This window comes from Delphinapterus leucas, chromosome 1, assembly GCF_059928025.1.
Source record: "Delphinapterus leucas isolate spDelLeu-1000000601 "Yukka" chromosome 1, BTC_Dleu_Yukka2, whole genome shotgun sequence".
Lineage (NCBI taxonomy): Eukaryota > Metazoa > Chordata > Mammalia > Artiodactyla > Monodontidae > Delphinapterus > Delphinapterus leucas.
The window spans coordinates 83,761,984-83,783,724 of NC_143129.1; the positions used below are offsets into that span (position 1 = coordinate 83,761,984).

Consider the following 21,741-nt stretch of genomic DNA (forward strand, 5'->3'; position numbering starts at 1 on the left):
AATATGCTAAAAATTATTGAATTTTACACCTTAAATGAGTAATTTTTTTAAAGTAAAGAGAACTTTAAAGAATACAGGAAAAGTAGATATGAGGAGCAGCCACTACCACAAGGGCTCAGAGCACCCCCAGAGGAGCACATCCCACACCAGCCACTCCACACCCTCAGCACTCCTCCCGTCACCTGCCTTGCCTCCAACTTCAAAGAAATTTGAAGCAATCAGACATGAATTCCAACTTCCCACCTTTTTACTTGCAACCTCCTTCTCCTGTTTTCTCCAGACCCAGAGGGTGAAGGGTCCCTTTTCCCAGTCTAAGCTGGTCACGTGCTCCTCATTCCATCCTGCGCTGTCCTCCCGGGCTCTGCTCCACACCTAATCCACCACCACCACCCCCCACCCCCCTCGAAGTCAGCCTCTCCTTCCCCACTGCCCTCCGCCCCATATCAAAATGCACACACCTCCTCCATCCCAAGAAAAAGAAAACGCCCTCTCCAATTCTGCCACTCCTTCCGCTACTTCTTTGTCTTCTTCCCTTCTTAACTTCTCAAAAGAATGGTTGGCAACCATGCATTTCCATTCTTCTCCCACCTATGTGTCAATTCACAGAAATAAGGCTTCTGCCGCTTACCCTTCAACAGTTGCACTCTGAAAACAAAACAATGACCTCTTCCCAATTGCCCAATCAAATAGATTCTTTTTTCAGACCTCATTTGCTTTGCCCTCTCTGACCGCTCCCTTTGAGAAGCTCTCTTCTCCCAGAGTTTCTCCTGGTATTTGCCACTGTGCCGACTCCCCTTCTGCCTGGTGCTCCCTAGTATTCTGACTTTGGCCCCATTCTCTTCTCAGACCACATCCCTCTCCAGGGCCATCTCTTCACTTTCATGGCTTCATCAACCACCTCAGGGCTGGTGGCTTTGCAAACTCTGTCTCCACACCAGGCCTCACCACTGAGCCTGGGAGTCAGAGAACCAACTGCCTTCTACATCTCTCCATCTGGGTGGTCTCCCAAAACCCGCTTCTCCTCCAGGGCTCCCTCTACCCATGAATGTCACCACTAGCTACCTAGTTTCTCAACCAGAAACCTTGGGACGATCCTAGTCTTCTTTTGCTCCCTCACTCCCCATAATCAAATCAGTAAAGTGTATTGTTTTTATAATACAATTCGAAAATCTCTCTTTAAAACTGACCCCTCCTTTCCATCCTCAGTGCCACTGCCTGGGAAAAAAGCAATATCACTTGTAGTGTGTGTGTTGTTTTTTTTTAAACCCAGACATGGAATTATCACTGGTGCAGAACTGATCACCTCTGAGGCTGGAGCCCCTTCGGTAATGCTGATGGGGAGCCTGGTTTGGACCCTCTGCACTGGGTCAGGGTTTGTCATAGAACAAGAATCACGAACCCAGTCTAGAAGATCCAGGCAGGTCACCCTCACTGGGGTGGGGTAAAGCTGGGGAGGCATGCAGACAGCGGAGAGGTAGGGACTGAGCTGAACTGGAAAACACGTGCCATGTCTGAAGGCAACGATGTTCCTTTGCTCTAGTCAATTACAACGTGGAAATGCAGGCCTAGAGTTGCCAATTTCCCCCTCAAAGCTAGAAATTCAGATTTTTATCTAAAAATCTCCCTTTTACAATGTTGGAAATGAATTCAAAAGATTTTTTTTAAAGTATCATGTAGTCAAACAAAGTATATCTACAGGCCTGAGAGGACTTGTCTATGACTTCCACCATAGAAGGTTTTCTATCTGGGGAGGGACGTGGGAGAAGCAGTGTTTTGGGAAGACGTTTCGGTAGCAGTGTGCATGGTTTCCACCGCAAGGAAAAGGTGAAGGCAGGAAAAACTAGCTGCGAGCCCAGGTATGGAGAGCAGTGGAGCCGGACTAGGGGATGGCAGTGGAGCGCGAGCAAGCCACGGATATCTCCCACGCCACAGACCAACCGAACAAGACCCAACCAGAGATGAGGACTTCGTGGCATCGTTTTCCAAAGGAACCCGGTGCAGTCTGAGTGCCCGCCTCCATTTCGAAGTCCACTCACGTACTGACATTTGCCTGCATTTCCTCAGCCCCACCCCCATCCTTCTGAGGCGCCCGAGGGACGACCTTGGTGCTGTCCACGTGGCACTGACCAGGAAGCGTGCCCGCTGGTCCCAGAAGTGCCATCATCTCACTCCGTTACCTTATGCAAATGGCAGGCTCGCAGAGCCTGCTTCTCCATCTGGACACCCGAAGGAAGCCTTCTGGACAACCTAACCTTCCTCTCAGAGACAGTGAACGGAGCAGTGAGGAAACGTCCGCAAAGCCTCTACACCCACCTGTTTGCCGAGGGAAGGAGTTGCTATCTAAATTATTAAGGAGCCGGACCTGAGCCGAAGGGAGTCATGGAAACTTCATTATTATGCGTGCTGTGTGGCTGTCTTTTGAATATTCTGCTTTGCTTGGTTTCTAATTTCCTTTTCCTACGGAAGTCTTTTCTCGCTCATAAATCTTTGCATCTCAAAGTTCTGTTCTTTCTTCCTTTGTGTTCTGAAATGGGAGTTCTCACAACCCCTCCAGGGTTAATCTACTCCTCCCAACATTGCTGGCTCTGAGCGGCACTGGGGGCGATTAAGAAGAGTCCTGGAGGGAAGGGAGTGGAGGGGGCGTTGAGGAGAGTGAGGTGGGCAGGGAACCCTCCCATCGCACCCTCTGCCTCTCCCAGCTGGCCAGGGAAACACTCTCCAACCGTTCTCCAGAACAAACAAACCAAGTACCACAAGCGTGTTGTGAATCTGACAGCAGGCTGATCACAGAAGCGGGACTTACTATCCGCCCCGCCCCCGCCCCCGCCGAATGGCACGTCGCCCAGAATCAGCAGCAAGTGCCCTCTAGTGGGAATCAGCGGCTCCCTACCTGAGAGGCAAATTCTCACGTCCTCTCTGAAACGGGGACCCAGAGAGCCTTGGCATATGACGCTGATAAATGGAGTATTTACAAATGGAATGGAATATTTATAAATACAATATTTCCTGCCATGTCAATAAACAAAGGATGTCACAGTCACCAATGATTGCCGCTCTCCAACGTGAGCTGGTGAGCCCTGAGGAAACTCGGGGCTGAAAAAGATATCTGCCATCTAGCAGCCATCAGACTGCAGCCACTCCCTGCAGGTGAGCACGGAGGAAACTCAGGATGTGAAAATACAGGCCCCAGATAATCTAAGGTGCATATCAAGGGAATGATTTCAGTGAGCCCAGACTCTTGCCTCTTCCCCTACACAGAAAAGCACTAAATTCCTTAACTTGAGATAGCTGGTTTTCTTCATATAACAATAATCTTTTGACGTTCCCAATTACCCGCTCTTTGTTGCAAAACTCCTATATATCCTGGCTCTTCCCTTCCCCTGCTCAGAGCAGTTTCTCAGAACTATCTGAAACGCTGTCTCCCGGGCTGCAGTCCTCATTTTGCCCCAAATAAAACTTAACTCGCAACACTCACGTTGTGTGTATATTTTTTTTAAGTCAACAATACAACAAACAAACAAACCCCCCAAAACTGCTGTTTTCATCACTAAAAGCCAGAGAGAAAGGCGTCCTTTGGTATCGAGGAATCTCACGTATGAGCAAATGTGTGCCACTCTCATTAGGTCACATTCTCTGGCAGAAGCAGTACGCACGGGAGGGACCAGTGGTGACCCCTGGGTGGGGTGCCAGTGTGGGGTCACTCCACAGGCTCACTCTGGGAATCTGCTCCCCCTTTCCCCTTGCCTTTGAAATGTCTTGAAGCAGACACAGCTGTTTAAACTGGCATCCCTGTTCATCTCTGCGTGCCCAGTGCCTAAGAGTTCAATGCCTGAACGGACTTTAAATTGCTGTAAGCCTGTTAATTGCAAAATAACAGAAAAATTTCAGGGAGATCGTGGTTGCGGCTGCATTTCTACCACTCTGCTTTCTTATACAGACATCCCACTCCCCAGAGCTTTGGACAGATAATCAAAAGAAGAGGGTTGGTGTTAGGCTTAATTTTTTATGTCCTGAGGGTCAACATGGTGTAATGGGAAAATCTTGGGTTTTGGAGTTGGATGCAACTAGATTTCAATAGGAGTTCCTCCACTTACTAGTTGTGGGACCTGTAGAAGTTTTGAAAACTTTCTGCACATCAGTTTCTTCATCTTTAAAATGAAAACATTAGTACCTATTTCAGAATCTATATAGTTCATTTAGCACAATGCAAACTAAATCATGCATAGACCCATATTTAATGACATGGAAATTGTCGTGGTCGGAATGCGGGTGGGAAAAGAATTTCCAGACATAAGGCAGAATGTAAAGAAGACTGAATTTATTAGAGGGAAGGGTCACTGCCAGAATAAAAGGCCGACTTCCTAGTAGTCTGGGAGACTACTTCCAGTTTGGGCTCAGCTTTCTAGTTGAGCCCGAACATGTGGTACTGATCGGTTTTTATAGCCAGAAAACAAAGGAATGGTCAGAGGTGAAAATTTTGTTTACTGATTGGTCAAGGCACATATACCTTCCTTATATAGGGTGGAAGTGGGACAGCCCAGATGCCTTTCCTTATTTGGGACAGGTCCCGTAGCCCAGGTGGGCGTCGCCCAGGTGGGCTCAGGAATTTCATAACCATGCAACCTGGTGCGGAGGGCTGATTAAGAGTCCGGCAGTGGTGTAATGCTGACGCTTTTTCAGGCAGGGTTGTCCTTTGTCCTTGAAGCACCACTGTCCTTGGAGCACCACAGAAATTTTATGACTCGTTAAGTAAAAAAAAGAAAGTTATTTGGGAGATTGGGACTGACATATATACACTAATATGTATAAAACAGATAACTAATAAGAACCCGCTGTATAGCACAGGGAACTTACCCCACTTCGTTGTACAGTAGAAACTAACACAACATTGTAAAACAACTATACCCCAATTAAAAAAAAAAACATCATGGGCTTCCCTGGTGGCACAGTGGTTGAGAGTCCGCCTGCCGATGTAGGGGACATGGGTTCGTGCCCCGGTCCGGGAAGATCCCACATGCCGCGGAGCGCCTGGGCCCGTGAGCCATGGCCGCTGAGCCTGTTGGTCCGGAGCCTGTGCTCCACAACGGGAGAGGCCAAAACAGTGAGAGGCCCACGTACCACAAAAAAAAAAAAAAAAAAAAATTATAGAAAGTGTTACAGAATGTCACCATTTTGTAAAATGAAATAACATTTTATTTTGTGCAGTTGTCCCAAGTATTCTGCTGTGTTTGGGTCCACTGCTACCACATATATGTAGCATCATGATAGAAACAGGGGGACCCACCTAGCCCACGGGTCCCCTTCCACTGCTGCAGTCTCTGCCCAGCTGGTTCTTTTTTTTAAGCCTAATTTACTTATTTTTTATTTTATTTTTATTATTATTATTTTTTTGGCCGTGCCGCGTGACATGAAGGATTTTAGTTCCCCAACCAGAAATGGAACCCATGCCCCCTGCAGTGGAAGTGCAGAATCTTAACCACTAAACCTCCAGGGAAGTCGTTTCCCCCACCCCCACCCCCCACCTCCCCCTGCCGCTGGTTCTTTTTAAGGCCCCTCCCTTTGTGATTTATCTCTTATGATTCCCCAGGGAGGAATCTCTGCACTTTTACCATCACTACCTACTCACCTCCTTCTCCACAAAAGCATCCTCTGAAGATTGGCATTCCATGCCTGAGAGTAAAGAATACTGGTGAGCTGATGAGAAGAGCTGCTTTACACTTTTAGGTTTTATACGCATTTTGGGCTAACGAGAAATGTAATCTAAATTCACAAATTCATCTAAATTTGTGACAGAGACACTACACTGTCACAAATTACTATTTAACCAGTAATTATCTTGTCTATAAAATCATAGAGAAAATGCACTGAAATGGGAATGCCACTGCCATGTTGTACTCTGTTAATGATAGTGAAAGCTGGTTTGACCCTCTGAAAAACTATCCAACGAGAGCCTTCAGTATGGAGTACCCTTTAACCCAGTAATTCTGCGAATCTATCCTAAGAAAATAATTTAGAACACATAAAACCTTTATGCACAAAATGTTTATTATAGCATTATTTATGCTAGTGAAAAACTAGAAAAAACTGGAAACAGTAATAATCGTTTAAGAGGTAAGTAAATTATGATACACTCAAAGGTTGGAATAGTTACTTAAGATTGTTATCACCGGTCTCCAAAGGTGGTGGCCAATATGCATGATGTTTTTTTCTTTCTACATAAATATTTACCTATTCTATAAGAGTGAGAATAGTTTTGAATTTGGAAAAAATATTCTTTATTATCTAAAAAAGATAGAGTTCAGACTAAATAATCTCTAAGGTTGGGTTCTTTGGAAGCAGATGTTGAGATGGAGTTTGGTATAAGATGTTTTAGGGGTATCAGCACTGTAAAGAAAGGGAGAGGAAGAAGGATTAAGCAGAGGAAGACATTAAACTGTAGTAAAGACCTGAGAAAATCTTAGCCACCTCAGATGGAAGTTAAGAGCAAGCAATGCCCACAAGAGTGTCCCACATTGGGTCAAAATGGCCTGACCTTTACTCTCTCAACCCTCTCAATCACCAAATGCAGGCTGCATGCAGAAGGGCATGACCTCTCTGTTGATCACACTCCCTGCAGGTGGGCAGTAAGTCTTCCTGGAAGAGAGATCTAGGTGGTGTATTTCCATTTATACTACATCCCTCCTAGGTCCAAGTTACTATGCTCCATTTTTATATGCTTATTTATTGAACAAACATATTAATAACAATAATGCAATCTTACATAGCACTTTTATAATGCTTTCACATATGGCATGCTTCCCTAATTTACAGTACTGAACCAAGAAGACTCTGAGGGATGTTTTTTAAAGGCACCCCCTCACAGCTTTTTCATGACAATTGCTTTCACCATACTTCAATAAGACCATTTCATCTAATGTTAGTGCTTCCTCTTCTCAACACATCTCTCTCCCTCTACCAGGAACCCTTCTCCTTTTCCCTGTTGGAGAGCTATTGCTCTAGTACTGGCAAAAGTCCTTTCACTCATTGTGACATCCTACCCCAACCTCTTCTTCAGGTACCTTCCTCTCTTTTTTCTACAAACTGACTGCTACCGGCTAAAATTAGAAAATGACCAATACATTATGCACACATGTTCTAATGACTAATGACAAAGCACTGTTCTTCCAAATACACTCACATTTCAAACATGATCACCAGATATCACACCAAAAGCACAGGCAACAAAAGAAAAAAATTAGACTTCAAAATTTATAACTTTTGTTTATCAAAGGACACTATCAACAAAGTGAAAAAGATAACCCACAGAATGGGAAGAAATATTTGCAAAGCATATACCTGATACGGGACTGATATCCAAAATATATAAAGAACTCCTACAAGTCAACAACAAAAAACAAACAACTCAGTTCAAAAATGAGCTTTTTGTTTTTGGTTTTGCTTCTGTTAGTTTAGTTTTTATTGTTTGTTTTCCTTTTTAGGTTCATTTATTTGTTCGGTTGCTCTCTTCTTTTTTGTTTTCTAGTTTTTGTGTATGTGTGTTTCTTTGTGTGTTTTTGTCTGTTTGTCTTTGTTTTTATCCTGTGTCTTGGGGGTTTGTTTGTTCATTTTCTTTCTTTCTTCTTTTTTTCTTTTCTTCCATGCTGTGTGGCTTGCAGGGTCTTGGTGCTCTGGCCACGGGTCAGGCCTCAGCCTCTGAGGTGGGAGAGCTGAGTCCAGGACATTGGACTGCCAGAGAACTCCTAGGCCCAGGGAATATTAATCAGCAAGAGCTCTCCCAGAGGTCTCCATCTCAACACCAAGACCTGGCTCCACCCAATGGCCAGCAGGCTCCAGTGCTGGATGCCTCATGTGAAACAACTAGCAAGACAGGAACACAACCCCACCCATTAGCAGACAGCCTGCCTAAAGTCATACTAAGGTCACAGACACCCCAAAACACACCACCTGACGTAGCCCTACCCATCAGAGGGACAAGATCCAGCTCCACCCACCAGAACTCAGGCACCAGTGTCCCCTACCAGAAAGCCTACACAAGCCACTGGAACAACCACACGCACTGGGGTCAGTCACCAGAAGTAAGAGAAACTGAGACCCTGTAGCCTGCAGAAAGGAAACCTCAAACACAGTAAGTTAAACAAAATGAGAAGACAGAGAAATATGCTACAGATGAAGGAGCAAGGTAAAAACCCACAAGAGCAAACAAATGAAGAGGAAATAGGCAATCTACCTAAAAAAGAATTCAGAGTAATGATAGTAAAGATGATCCAAAATCTCAGAAACAAGCAGCCGCATAGCACCGGGAGATCAGCTTGGTGCTTTGTGACCACCTAGAGGGGTGGGATAGGGAGGGTGGGAGGGAGATGCAAGAGGGACGAGATATGGGGATATATGTATATGTATAGCTGATTCACTTTGTTATAAAGCAGAAACTAACACACCATTGTAAAGCAATTATACTCCAATAAAGATGTTAAAACAAACAAACACACAAACAAAACCTTGGAAACAGAATGGAGAAAATACAAGAAACATTTAACAAGGACCTAGAAGAACTAAAAAACAAACAAGCAGTGATGAACAACACAATAACTGAAATTAAAAATACTCTAGAAGGAATCAATAGCAGAATAACTGAGGCAGAAGAACGGATAAGTGAGCTGGAAGATAAAAGGGTGGAAATAACTGCCAGGGAGCAGAATAAAGAAAAAAGAATGAAGAGAATTCAGGACAGAATCAGAGACCTCTGGGGCAACATTAAACGCACCAACATTCGAATTATAGGGGTCCCAGAAAAAGAAGAGAAGGAGAAAGGGTCTGAGAAAATATTTGAAGAGATTATAGTTGAAAACTTCCCTCACATGGGAAAGGAAATAGTCAATCAAGTCCAAGAAATGCAGAGAGTCCCATATAGGGTAAACCCAAGGCGGAACACACCAAGACACATATTATTCAAACTATCAAAAATTAAATACAAAGAAAAAGCAGCAAGGGAAAATCAACAAATAACTTACAAGGGAATCTCCATAAGGTTATCAGCTGATTTTTCAGCAGAAACCCCGCAGGACAGAAGGGAATGGCAGGATATATTTAAAATAATGAAAGGGAAAAAGCTACAACCAAGATTACTCTACCCAGCAAGCATCTCATTCAGATTCAACGGAGAAATCAAACACTTTACAGACAAGCAAAAGCTAAGAGAATTCAGCACCACCAAACCAGCTCTACAACAAATGCTAAAGGAACTTCTCTTAGTGGGAAACACAAGAGAAGGAAAAGACCTACAAAAACAAACCCAACACAATTAAGAAAATGGTAATAGGAACATACATATCTATAATTACCTTAAATGTGAACGGATTAAATGCTCCAACCAAAAGACACAGACTGGCTGAATGGATACAAAAACAAGATCCATATATATGCTGTTTACAAGAGACCCGCTTCAGACCTAAGGACACATACAGACAAAGTGAGGGGATGGAAAAAGATATTCCATGCAAATGGAAATCAAAGGAAAGCTGGAGTAGCAATATTCATATTAGATAAAATAGACTTTAAAATAAAGACTGTTACAAGTGACAAGGAAGGACACTATATAATGATCAAGGGATCAATCCAAGAAGAAGATATAACAATTATAAATATATATGCACCCAACATAGGAGTACCTCAATACATAAGCCAAATACTAACAGCCATAAAAGGGGAAATCGACAGTAACACAATAGTGGCGGACTTTAACACCTCACTAACACCAATGGACAGATCATCCAGACAGAAAATTAATAAGGAAACACAAGCTTTAAATGACACAATAGACCAGATAGATTTAACTGATATTTATAGGACATTCCATCTGAAGCAGCAGAATACTTTCTTCCCAAGTGCACATGGAACATTCTCCAGGATAGATCACATATTGGGTCACAAATCAAGCCTTGGTAAATTTAAGAAAATTGAAATCATATCAAGCATCTTTCTCAACCACACTGTTATGAGATTAGAAATCAATTATAGGAAAAAAGGCTGTTTAAAAAAAAAAACACATGGAGGCTAAACAACATGCTACTGAATAACCAAGAGATCACTGAAGAAATCAAAGAGAAAATAAAAAAATACCTAGAGACCAAAGACAACGAAAACACGATGATCCAAAACCTATGGGACACAGCAAAAGCAGTTCTAAGAAGGAAGTTTATAGCAATTCAATCTCACTCAAGAAACAAGAAAAATCTCAAATAAACAATCTAACCTTACACCTAAAAGAACTAGAGAAAGAAAAAAAAAACACCCAAAGTTAGTAGAAGGAAAGAAATCATAATCAGAGCAGAAATAAATGAAATAGAAACAAAGAAAACAATAGCAAAGATCAATAAAACTAAAGGCTGGTCCTTTGAGAAGAGAAACAAAACTGATAAAACTTTAGCCAGACTCATCAAGAAAAAGAGGGAGAGGACTCAAATCAATAAAATTAGAAATGAAAAAGGAGAAGTTACAATGAACACTGCAGAAATACAAAGATCATAAGAGACTACTACAAGCAACTCTATGCCAATAAAATGGACAACCTGGAAGAAATGGACAAATTCTTAGAAAGGTATAACCTTCCAAGACTGAACCAGGAAGAAATAGAAAATATGAACAGACCAATCACAGGTAATGAAATTGAAACTGTGATTAAAAATCTTCCAACAAACAAAAGTCCAGGACCAGATGGCTTCACAGGTGAATTCTATCAAATATTTAGAGAAGAGTTAACACCCATCCTTCTCAAACTCTTCCAAAAAATTGCAGAGGAAGGAACACTCCCAAACTCATTTTATGAGGCCACCATCACCCTGATACCAAAACCAGACAAAGATACTACAAAAAAAGAAAATTACAGACCAATATCACTGATGAATATAGATGCAAAAATACTCAACAAAATACTAGCAAACAGAATCCAACAACACATTAAAAGGATCATACACCATTGGTCAAGTGGGATTTATCCCAGGGATGCAAGGATTCTTCAATATATGCAAATCAATCAATGTGATACACCATATTAACAAATTGAAGAATAAAAACCATATGATCATCTCAATAGATGCAACAAAAGCTTTTGACAAAATTCAGCACCGATTTATGATAAAAACTCTCCAGAAAGTGGGCATAGAGGGAACCTACTTCAACATAATAAAGGCCATATACGACAAACCCACAGCAAACATCATTCTCACTGGTGAAAAACTGAAAGCATTTCCTCTAAGATCAGGAACAAGACAAGGATGTCCACTCTCACCACTATTATTCAACATAGTTTTGGAAGTCCTAGCCACGGCAATTAGAGAAGAAAAAGAAATAAAAGGAATACAAATTGGAAAAGAAGAAGTAAAACTGTCACTTTTTGCAGATGACATGATACTATACATAGAGAATCCTAAAAATGCCACCAGAAGACTACTAGAGCTAATCAATGAATTTGGTAAAGTTGCAGGATACAAAATTAATGCACAGAAATCTCTTCCATTCTTATACACTAATGATGAAAACTCTGAAAGAGAAATTAAGGAAACATTCCCATTTACCATTGCAACAAAAAGAATAAAATACCTAGGAATAAACCTACCTAGGGAGACAAAAGACCTGTATGCAGAAAACTATAAGACACTGATGAAAGAAATTAAAGATGATACCAACAGATGGAGAGATATACCATGTTCTTGGATTGGAAGAATCAATATTGTGAAAATGACTGTACTACCCAAAGCAATCTACAGATTCAATGCAATCCCTATCAAATTACCAATGTCACTTTTTACAGAACTAGAACAAAAAATCTTAAAATGTATATGGAGACACAAAAGCCCCTGAATAGGGCTTCCCTGCTGGCGCAGTGGTTGAGAGTCTGCCTGCTGATGCAGGGGACACGGGTTTGTGCCCCGGTCCGGGAAGATCCCACATGCCGCGGAGCGGCTGGGCCCGTGAGCCATGGCCGCTGAGCTTGCGCATCTGAAGCCTGTGCTCTGCAATGGGAGAGGCCACAACAGTGAGAGGCCCACATACCGCAAAAAAAAAAAAAAAAAAAGACCCTGAATAGACAAATCAGTCTTGAGGGAAAAAAACAAAGCTGGAGGAATCAGACTCCCTGACTTCAGACTATACTACAAAGCTACAGTAATCAAGACAATATGGTACTGGCACAAAAACAGAAAGATAGACCAATGGAACAAGATAGAAAGTCCAGAGATAAACCCATGCACCTACGGTCAACTAATCTATGACAAAGGAGGCAAGGATATACAATGGAGAAAGGATAGTCTCTTCAATAAGTGGTGCTGGGAAAACTGGACAGCTACATGTAAAAGAATGCAATTAGAACACTCCCTAACACCATACAGAAAAATAAACTCAAAATGGATTCAAGACCTAAATGTAAGACCAGACACTATAAAACTCTTAGAGGAAAACATAGCAAGAACACTCTTTGACATAAATCAGAGCAAGATCTTTTTTGATAAACTTCCTAGAGTAATGGAAATAAAAATAAACAAATGGAACCTAACGAAACTTAAAAGCTTTTGCACAGCAAAGGAAACCATAAACAAGATGAAAAGACAACCCTCAGAATGGGAGAAAATATTTGCAAACGAATCAACAGACAAAGGATTAATCTCCAAAATATATAAACAGCTCATGCAGCTCAATATTAAAGAAACAAAAACCCAATCCAAAAATGGGCAGAAGACCTAAATAGACATTTCTCCAAAGAGGACATACAGATGGCCAAGAAGCACATGAAAAGCTGCTCAACATCACTAATTATTAGAGAAATGCAAATCAAAACTACAATGAGGTATCACCTCACACCAGTTAGAATGGGCATCATCAGAAAATCTACAAACAACAAATGCTGGAGAGGGTGTGGAGAAAAGAGAACCCTCCTGCACTGTTGGTGGGAATGTAAATTGATACAGCCACTATGGAGAACAGTATGAAGGTTCCTTAAAAAACTAAAAATAGAATTACCATATGATCCAGCAATCCCACTACTGGGCATATACCCAGAGAAAACCATAACTCAAAAAGACACATGAACCCCAATGTTCATTGCAGCACTATTTACAATAGCCAGGTCATGGAAGCAACCTAAATGCCCACTGACAGACGAATGGATAAAGAAGATGTGGCACATATATACAATGGAATATTACTCAGCCATAAAAAGGAATGAAATTGGGTCATTTGTTGAGACGTGGATGGATCTAGAGACTGTCATACAGAGGGAAGTAAGTCAGAAAGAGAAAAACAAATATTGTATATTAACGCATGTATGTGGAACCTAGAAAAATGGTACAGATGAACCGGTTTGCAGGGCAGAAGTTGAGACACAGATGTAGAGAACAAACGCATGGACACCAAGGGGGAGAAAGCCGCGGGGGTGTGGTGATGGTGGTGTGATGAATTGGGCGATAGGGATTGACATGTATACACTGATGTGTATAAAATTGATGACTAATAAGAACCTGCTGTATAAAAAAAAATAAAATTAAAAAATTAAAAAAAGAAAAAACAAATATCATATATAAACACATATATGTGGAATCTAGAAAAATGTTATAGATGAACCTGTTTGCAAGGCTGAAATAGAGACACAGATCTAGAGAACAAATGTATCGATACCAAAGGAGGGAAAAGTGGAATGAATTGGGAGATTGGGATTGACGTATATACACTAATATGTATAAAATAGATAGCTAATGAGAACGTGCTGTATAGCACAGGGAACTCTAGTTAGTGCTCTGTGGTGACCTAAATGCGAAGGAAATCCAAAAAAGAGGGGATGTATGTATACATACAGTTGATTCACTTCGCTGTACAGCAGAAACTAACACAACATTGTAAAACAACTGTACCTCAATAAAAGTTAAAAAAAAACAAAAGAAAAAACAAAGTGAGCCTTTTGACTTAAATACAAATTTCTCCAAAGAAGATATACAAATGGCCAACAAGCATATGAAAAGATAATCGCCATCATTGGGGAAATGCAAACCCAAACCACAGTGAGATTCCTCTTCACCTCATTAGGATGGCTATTATAAAAAAACAAAAAGAAAACAGAAAATAAGTGTTGACAAGGATTTGGAGGAATTGCTACTCTTCTGCATTCCTGGTGGGAATGTAAAATTGTGCAGCTGCGATGGGAAATATTATGGTGATTTCTCAAAATATTAAATACAGAATTACCATATGATTTAGCAATTCACTTCTGGATGTCTCCCCAAAAGAACTGAAAGAAGGGATTCAGATAGATATTTGCACACCCATGTTCATAGCAGTACTGTTCACAATAGCCCCCAAAATGGAAATAACACAAATGTCTATCAATGGATGAAGCGGTATATACATACAGTGGAATATTATTCAACCTTAAAAAGGAAGGAAATTCTGATATGTGCTACAACATGGATTAACCTTGAAGACATTATGCTAGGAGAAATAAGCCAGACGCTGAAGACCACATATTGTATGACTCCATTTATATGAAATGTCTAGAAATGGCAAATCCATAAAGACAGAAAGTAGATAAGTGGTTGCCAGGGGCTGGCGGAGGGGGAATGGAGAAAGACTGCTCAGGAGTATGAGGTTTCTTCTTTTTTTTTTTTTTTTTGTGGTACGCGGGCCTCCCACTGCCGCGGCCTCTCCCGTTGCGGAGCACAGGCTCCGGACGCACAGGCCCAGCGGCCATGGCCCACGGGCCCAGCCGCCCCGCGGCATGCCGGATCCTCCCGAACCGGGGCACGAACCCACGTCCCCTGCATCGGCAGGCGGACCCTCAACCACTGCACCACCAGGGAAGCCCATGAGGTTTCTTTTGAGGGTGATGAATGTTTTGGAATTACAAGGTGGTGATGGTTGCACAACCTTGTGAACATACTAGAAATCACTGAATTGTATACTTTAAAAGCATGAACTTCATGATAAGTAAATTATAGCTCAATTTTTAAAAAAATTCAAGTAGTTCCAACTTCATGAAGACTTCCCTGAGCATCCTGGTTAGTTAACCACTCCCTCCTATGCACAACCTTTAGATCACACCTTTATTGTAGACTTATGTAACTTTTTGTAATGTACCATCTCTTCTGCTGATTCTGAGTGCTTCTAGACAGGACTTTGTCTTGTCTGTGCCTGTATCCTCAACTGGCCACAGTGCTTAAAACTCAGGACGGTAGATAGAGGTTGAATTGGAAAGATTATCTACTTTCCAAGACTTTACCATACACAGCAATATTGAGCAATCTATTTCTTGGATATAACAAATATTATTTACATACTGTGTGTAAGACTTTAGTGATATAAAAACAAAGATGCATAGTGTCTACCTTAGAGGAACTTACAAATTTTTGGTGGAAATAATTGTACTTAAGTAAGTACAATACAAGGCAGAAAATAAGTACCATGTGAATGGCATAATGATCCACACCTAAGAGTTTGGCAAAGTAGAAAATTACTACCTTGGGGCTGATCAGTAAGATTTTGTGGAGGTAGAGGCATGAAAGTGATCTTTAGGGATGTAGCAAGATGTTAAAATAAAAGCTTCAGTTGAGGCACATTCCAGAGCTATGTGTTGGACCAAAACATAGATGGTAAAAAGGGGAGAAGGGAGAGGCATGTAACTCTCAAATGGTCACCCACATTGACGGCATAAAGGGATGCTGATAGGAAGCTTTTTGAAATGGATTTCTTTGGAAAGAACTACTGTGTATGAAGAATTCTACCCTCCTCACTAAGGGTGAATGAGGAGGAGAAGGGATATCCGCTCCTTATCTCAAACCAAAGGACAGGACTTTGAGGGAACCATCTGCGGAGCTTAATGTGTGTCTCCTACAGTTTGAGGGACACAGGTCTGCTGACTGGATCACACTGGAGAAATCAAAATGTCGAGGGCTGAGGTGTGGGGAAGTAGCTACACTCCCAGAGTCTGTCTGGGTGAATGGTGTCTCCTATGGACCAAATGAGATCCCCGAGGGAAAGGGAATTGACATGGTTATGCTTAGCCCCTGGTCGAAATGGCCTCCTGCGGGGGTGAAAGCTGGAAATGAACTGCTGCTGGACGTGTAGATGCTGCAGAAGTGGGGAAAGGGAAGGTCTCTGAGGAACCCATGAAAGTCCCTCAAGAGGGAAATTGGCTTCAAAGATCTTCAAGGTCCAGAGAGCACCAGCTAGATCACTTCCACAGCATCAATCAACCAAGAATTCTATGAATCCACGAATTCCCCTCCCCAGGCTCCAGACCCTGAAAGGGCCAAAAACAAGTTTGTAAGATGGGAGAAGAGAAGAAGGAGCATGAGAGGAGGAAAGAGAGAAGCCAAGAGCCCCTCTCCCCCGATCTTCAAATTTCAGACTTCTAGCCTGCAGCCAGCTGAAGCTGGAGGAGAGGACAAACTTCAACTGTAAGTTGAAGTTACAACAATTCTCATCTCGGACTCCCATTTAAATGCCTGGTTGACATTTTGTGCCCTAAAAAGTGACAGCACTGTCATTACCTCTGAGGGACAACCTTTGTCTTTTCTAAATGTAAGAGAGGAATAGCCCCTTGGTGCAGACTTAAAAAGATAGTGGGAGACAAAAATGAATTTGCTTTAAGATTCCATTCTACCAGTTGTGCTCGTCCCATGTGACCTTTATAGGTAAAAATTGAAGAAGGGGCCTCCAGCAAAGGAATAGAGGTGACTGGATCCAAGCTCTACTTGGAAAAGGAAACACAGATAAACATATCCATCCCCGGGATGGGGATGCAGGAGGGCGGCTGGGACTGTAGACAAGGGGCTGACAGGAAGGACCTCCAGCGCCAAGCTAAACAGTCATTTAAATACTGGATAGAATTTCAGGAGGTTTTGGTACTTATTTCACATATTAAGTACCCGAGATCAGTAAAACTAAGTATTTATTACATTTCAAATATAAAAATTCATAAGCATAAATGCAAATATACTGAAATATATTAACCATATCACTTTAATATAAAAATAAAATATTGCTTAAAGGAAATTCTACATAAAATAGTTTAATTAGGGTTTAAAATGAAGTAAAATTACAATTGTTTTTAAAGTGATATTAGTCTATCAACGATATCATCAAGCTGTGAAAAACTTTCCAGTTGCTAAAAAATTCTGAATGTATGCTGGTTAAGGGAATGATAAGGAGATAGTTATAAGACGTTCTTAAACATCAGTATTTTCTCTAGTCCCTTATCTTCAAACAACCCTATCTCTTCGTTAATAAGTTTGAGGAGATTTTTTTGGGGGGAGGCAATATTTTCTTTCTTTGCAGGGACAATATTTGTTTGTAACAAGCTGTTTTTGTTTGTTTGCTTCAAAGGAAGTATTTCTCACTTGTCTTCATCTTCCTGTCTCATCTTACATAAATGGAGATTCTAATGTGGACACCATATTAATACCAATAGCGTTCTGTTCCTATTCCATTTGGTGGAAATCTTTGTAATAGATAAGAACTACTCTTGCATTAGAAGCTTTGCTTTGGTGGTTGTTATTTTCTTCTTTTGTTTAAGGATTATGGAAGTATAGAAGATGGCTTTCTAAACAAGTGCACTTATATCTGATTCAAGATTTTAATGAAGCATGTCTCTGTGTATCAAGACATAAATGATTCAGATTTTTTAAACTCCAAAATAATCGTATCACACCAACAGAAATGCCAGTATTCCAGGACTTTAAAACAGCATGGAAGACCAGAGTGGTGGACCATTAAACACTGATATTGTAAATCATTCTTCCGTGGGCAATGTGGAGCCAATAGAGACATTTAAACAAGGAGATGACAAAGATGTATAGACACAGATGTGACCGGTAAGACTTGTAGAGAGTATTAAGCCCACCTTCTTCTGCCAAAAGGTCAGCAACTTCAGCTTGAGTCACTGACAATCACATAGGAAGGTGATTAATGAGGGGAAGAAAGCTGGGAGAGAGGCATGAAAACATCTGTTGTTTCCCCCTCATCATCCAGTCACCCTTTTCTGGTAAAAACAATTCCGAGTCTCCTTTGAAGAACTACCTGTACCCTTTTTGCTCATGTGGGTGGGTTTGACTTGCCCTTCAACTCCAGAGATGGTTGGAAATAATTTCTTATAACTTAAAAAACACGTCTCATCTTGCAAATGACCGAGGCCCAGGACTTGTTTATATGGGGGGAAATCTTTGTTTCTAGATATACTGAGTGGTAAAGAGATAGAACTGCTATAGCCATTGTGTGACCCAGGGAGGAGCTAGGAGGCACCAGATAAAGTTTCACAGAAAAGGCAAAAAAGTGAGAGATGGAGCTGGAGGCTTCAAAAGAACCAGAAACCATTATTATCTGAGCTTTTACCCAGCTAAGCCTTCTGAAGTTTTCAATTACATGGGCTAATTAATTCTTTTTCTTTTTTCATATTAAGCCAGCTTGAGTCAGTTTTCTGCCATTTGCAACAAAGTTCTAAATGATATTCAGGAAAAAAAAAAAGCCATCAATCAGGACTGAGGTGATGGTAGGAAGAAAGACTTACGGGTGAGAAGTCATGAAGGAAAAACAGTTTCAATCTCCCATGCTACCATGTTGCATGGTATCATCCATGCAAAATGTCACACAAATTACTACCCCTTCCCCAATGAGTTGAGCAGTATAATATCTGTGGCTCATAGTGTAGGCTCAGATGTCAGACAGACATGGGTCCACATTCAGACTACCTAGACTCTGCCCTTAAGATCTGGGCATCCTTGGACAAGTTACTTAGCTTCTGTTCTCTAACCTCAGTTTCTTTCTCTATGAAATGGTGATAGGACCTTCCACTTAAGTTACTAGAAGGATTAAATGACACACTGCATGAGAAAGATTTAGCATAACGCTAGGTATAATGTTATTGATTGTTTCTCTTTTCCAAGCTTGCTGGAGATTATCACTTATAATGTTATTGATAGTTTCTCTTTTCCAAGCTTGCTGGAGATTATCACTGGGGAAAAATTTTGTTGGAAGTGAAACTACCAATGTTACCTGCCTCCATGTTTATCTTTACCTCCTTTCCCATCTTAATGGAAAGAGGTGACCCTTAATGAAAGAGGATTTCAGGCTCTCTCCGCCTAAGGCTGATCTTAGTTGGAGAGGTGACACACCTCCTGTCCAAGACTGATCCTTCCTCCTTTCTTCTTTATCACAGCTCCCATTTCCTTAGCGATTTTGCCCCATCAATGATACCTTTTTGTGTTAATTGTCCCCCCTGCCCTCGCAGTGGGCAATTTTCTCCCATTTTGTAAAAAACTCTCCCAGAATAAAATAATCCCCTCCTATCAGTAGTTCTCGAAGTGTGATCTGAAGAACTCCTATAACAGAATCACCTGGGGACCAGCTAAGCCTCTGGTTACCTCGCCATCACCCTCTCTCCCATGTATGCTGTGGATACTTCACTTTCCCATGTTCCTCAAATCTTCAAGAAGTGCCAAACCTAACCCCCCACCCCACTGATTCTGCAGAAAAAAAGAAACTATCCCCCCGTAAACCCCTCTAATTCCCACACTATAAATGTAACTCCACGTATGCCTGTTCTTTCTTCTTTCCCACCTGTCAACATTGACAATACGTACCTTCTCCTTCTGAGGCTAATGACTTTTACATTTATTTCTCATCTTTTCCTACCCTCTTAAGCACTTCACTCGATTATCCTGTCTCTTGTATTTTCAGCCTCTCCCTATCTATAGCCTTCTTTCTATCAACATTTAAACATACATAGAAACTTATCCTATCTTCAAAAGACAGTTCTCCCTTAACTTCCTGAATCAAACACCTCCCGATACTGTATTTGTTCACCTCCTCTTCCCAGCTAAACTTCTTGAAGATGTCTACACTTACTTCCCACTCACTACCCACTTCTATTTAATTTTCACCCCACTATTTCATTGAAACCGCTCTCACTTTCGTGACCAAAGAATATTTTGTCAAATCCAGGAGACACTTGGTCCGTCCATCACTTGACTTCTCAGTTCCATTTGACACTGCTGTCCATTCCCTTCTTCTTCGAACCTTTCTTCTCTTGGCTTCCTTGATACCTAAGTCTTTTCTATCTCTGCCACTCCTTATCATTCTCCTTCTCAGGCCTCTCTTTCTCTGCCCCTCCCTTAAATGGTGGTGTTCCCTACATTACTGAGCAAGGGCTCGCTGCCTGATGTGCATAGAAGCCAGTACTATGGCACTGATTTTTGAGAAAAGAAAGAGCTTTATCACGAGGTCGACTGACAAAGAGACAGGAGGCAAGGTTTTCAAACCTGTCTCCTCAAGCCAGAGTCTGGGGTGAAATTTAAGGGGTTAGTGGAATTTCAAACCTGGATGGTGATTGATTGGTTTGTTTTGAATTAGTCCATATGAGCTACTCATGCTGCTGGAAGTCAGCTTTTCCTTATTGAAGAACTTCTCACTTTGTAAAGGGCTCTGGTGGCAAGATTTCTATTCTTTGAGTTCTGTAGACTGAAGATTCTTGGTTCCAAGGTCATCCTGGAGACACAGGTTCCTGTCTTGCACATGCACAGTGCTATCTCCGTAAAATAACTCCAGCTTTGATTAATCAACAACCTGTTTTAAGGAAGTTTAACCAGTTTAAGCCGGTGCTATTTCAGTTTGATTAATCAACAACCTATTTAAAGAGACAAAAACAGTTGAAGCTGGTTGATGTTTTACGTACTATTTCAATTCTCCCCTTTTTCTTTGTACATTCCTCAGTCTTTTTTTTTTTTTTGGAACGCGGGCCTCTCACTGTTGTGGCCTCTCCCGTTGTGGAGCACAGGCTCCGGACCAACAGGCTCAGCGGCCATGGCTCACGGGCCCAGCCGCTCCGCGGCATGTGGGATCTTCCCAGACCGGGGCACGAACCCGTGTCCCCTGCATCGGCAGGCGGACTCTCAACCACTGCGCCACCAGGGAAGCCCCGTTTCTCAGTCTTGAGGCAAATAGGGCAATGACCATTCTAGCTGTTCCTGCTGATTGGGGGTGTGAATTTTTATAACAGGAAGGAAATTGTTTTGCATTTAATTATAAATATTTGCAAATTCTAGCTTGAACTCTTGTCTTGAGCAATGATCATGTGAGTGGAGGAGGCCTTTTTAAATATACATGATAGACAGTAAGTACAAAATCTGATGAGTGAAAGGATTAACCCTAAGATACACAGAACTATGACTCCTAACTTTAACAGTCCTTCAAAAACAGACCTTACTCCTTTGGGAATCCATGAAAACATGTTATAGTATCTAATTCTTCTGCAATATGAGCTACTCATGCTACATGATCATTTTCAAAACTGCAGTAATACTTTGTGTTAAGGAAGGGTTTCCCATATAACATTTCACAAGGGCTCATTTGGAGCTTGCCTCTAGGGGCTACTTTTACCCTAAGCAGGGCAACTGGTAAGACCTTATCCCAAGTTAAGTTGGTTTCTTGACATATTTTGGTGATTGTCTCTTCTAAGGTAGGATTCCTCTTTTCAGTCTTTCCCGTAGACTGAGATCTCCATGAAGCATGTAACTTTCACTATATTCCGAGGGTCTGAGACACCCCTTGAGTTATCTTGGCTATGAAATCTCCTCCACCGCCACTTTGAATAGAAAGAGGCAGCCCAAAAGGAGGGATGATTTCTCTTAGTAGGCCTCTGTTACCTCAGAAGCTTTCTCTGTTCAGCATAGAAATGCTTCGACCCATCCTGTGAAGGTGTCCACA

General features: G+C 41.6%; 1 long non-coding RNA gene and 1 pseudogene across 1 annotated transcript; both read right to left on the reverse strand.

Moving 5' to 3' along the window:
* The window catches only part of LOC111179944 (uncharacterized), a 67,663-nt pseudogene that overhangs the window by 37,990 nt on the left and 7,932 nt on the right, over nt 1–21,741 (reverse strand).
* Nucleotides 6,028–20,445, reverse strand: LOC149750663 (uncharacterized). Its single transcript, XR_016394175.1, has 2 exons — nt 20,355–20,445; nt 6,028–6,384 (listed from the first exon to the last, which is right to left on the reverse strand). It is a non-coding gene; the product is annotated as an uncharacterized LOC149750663 (long non-coding RNA).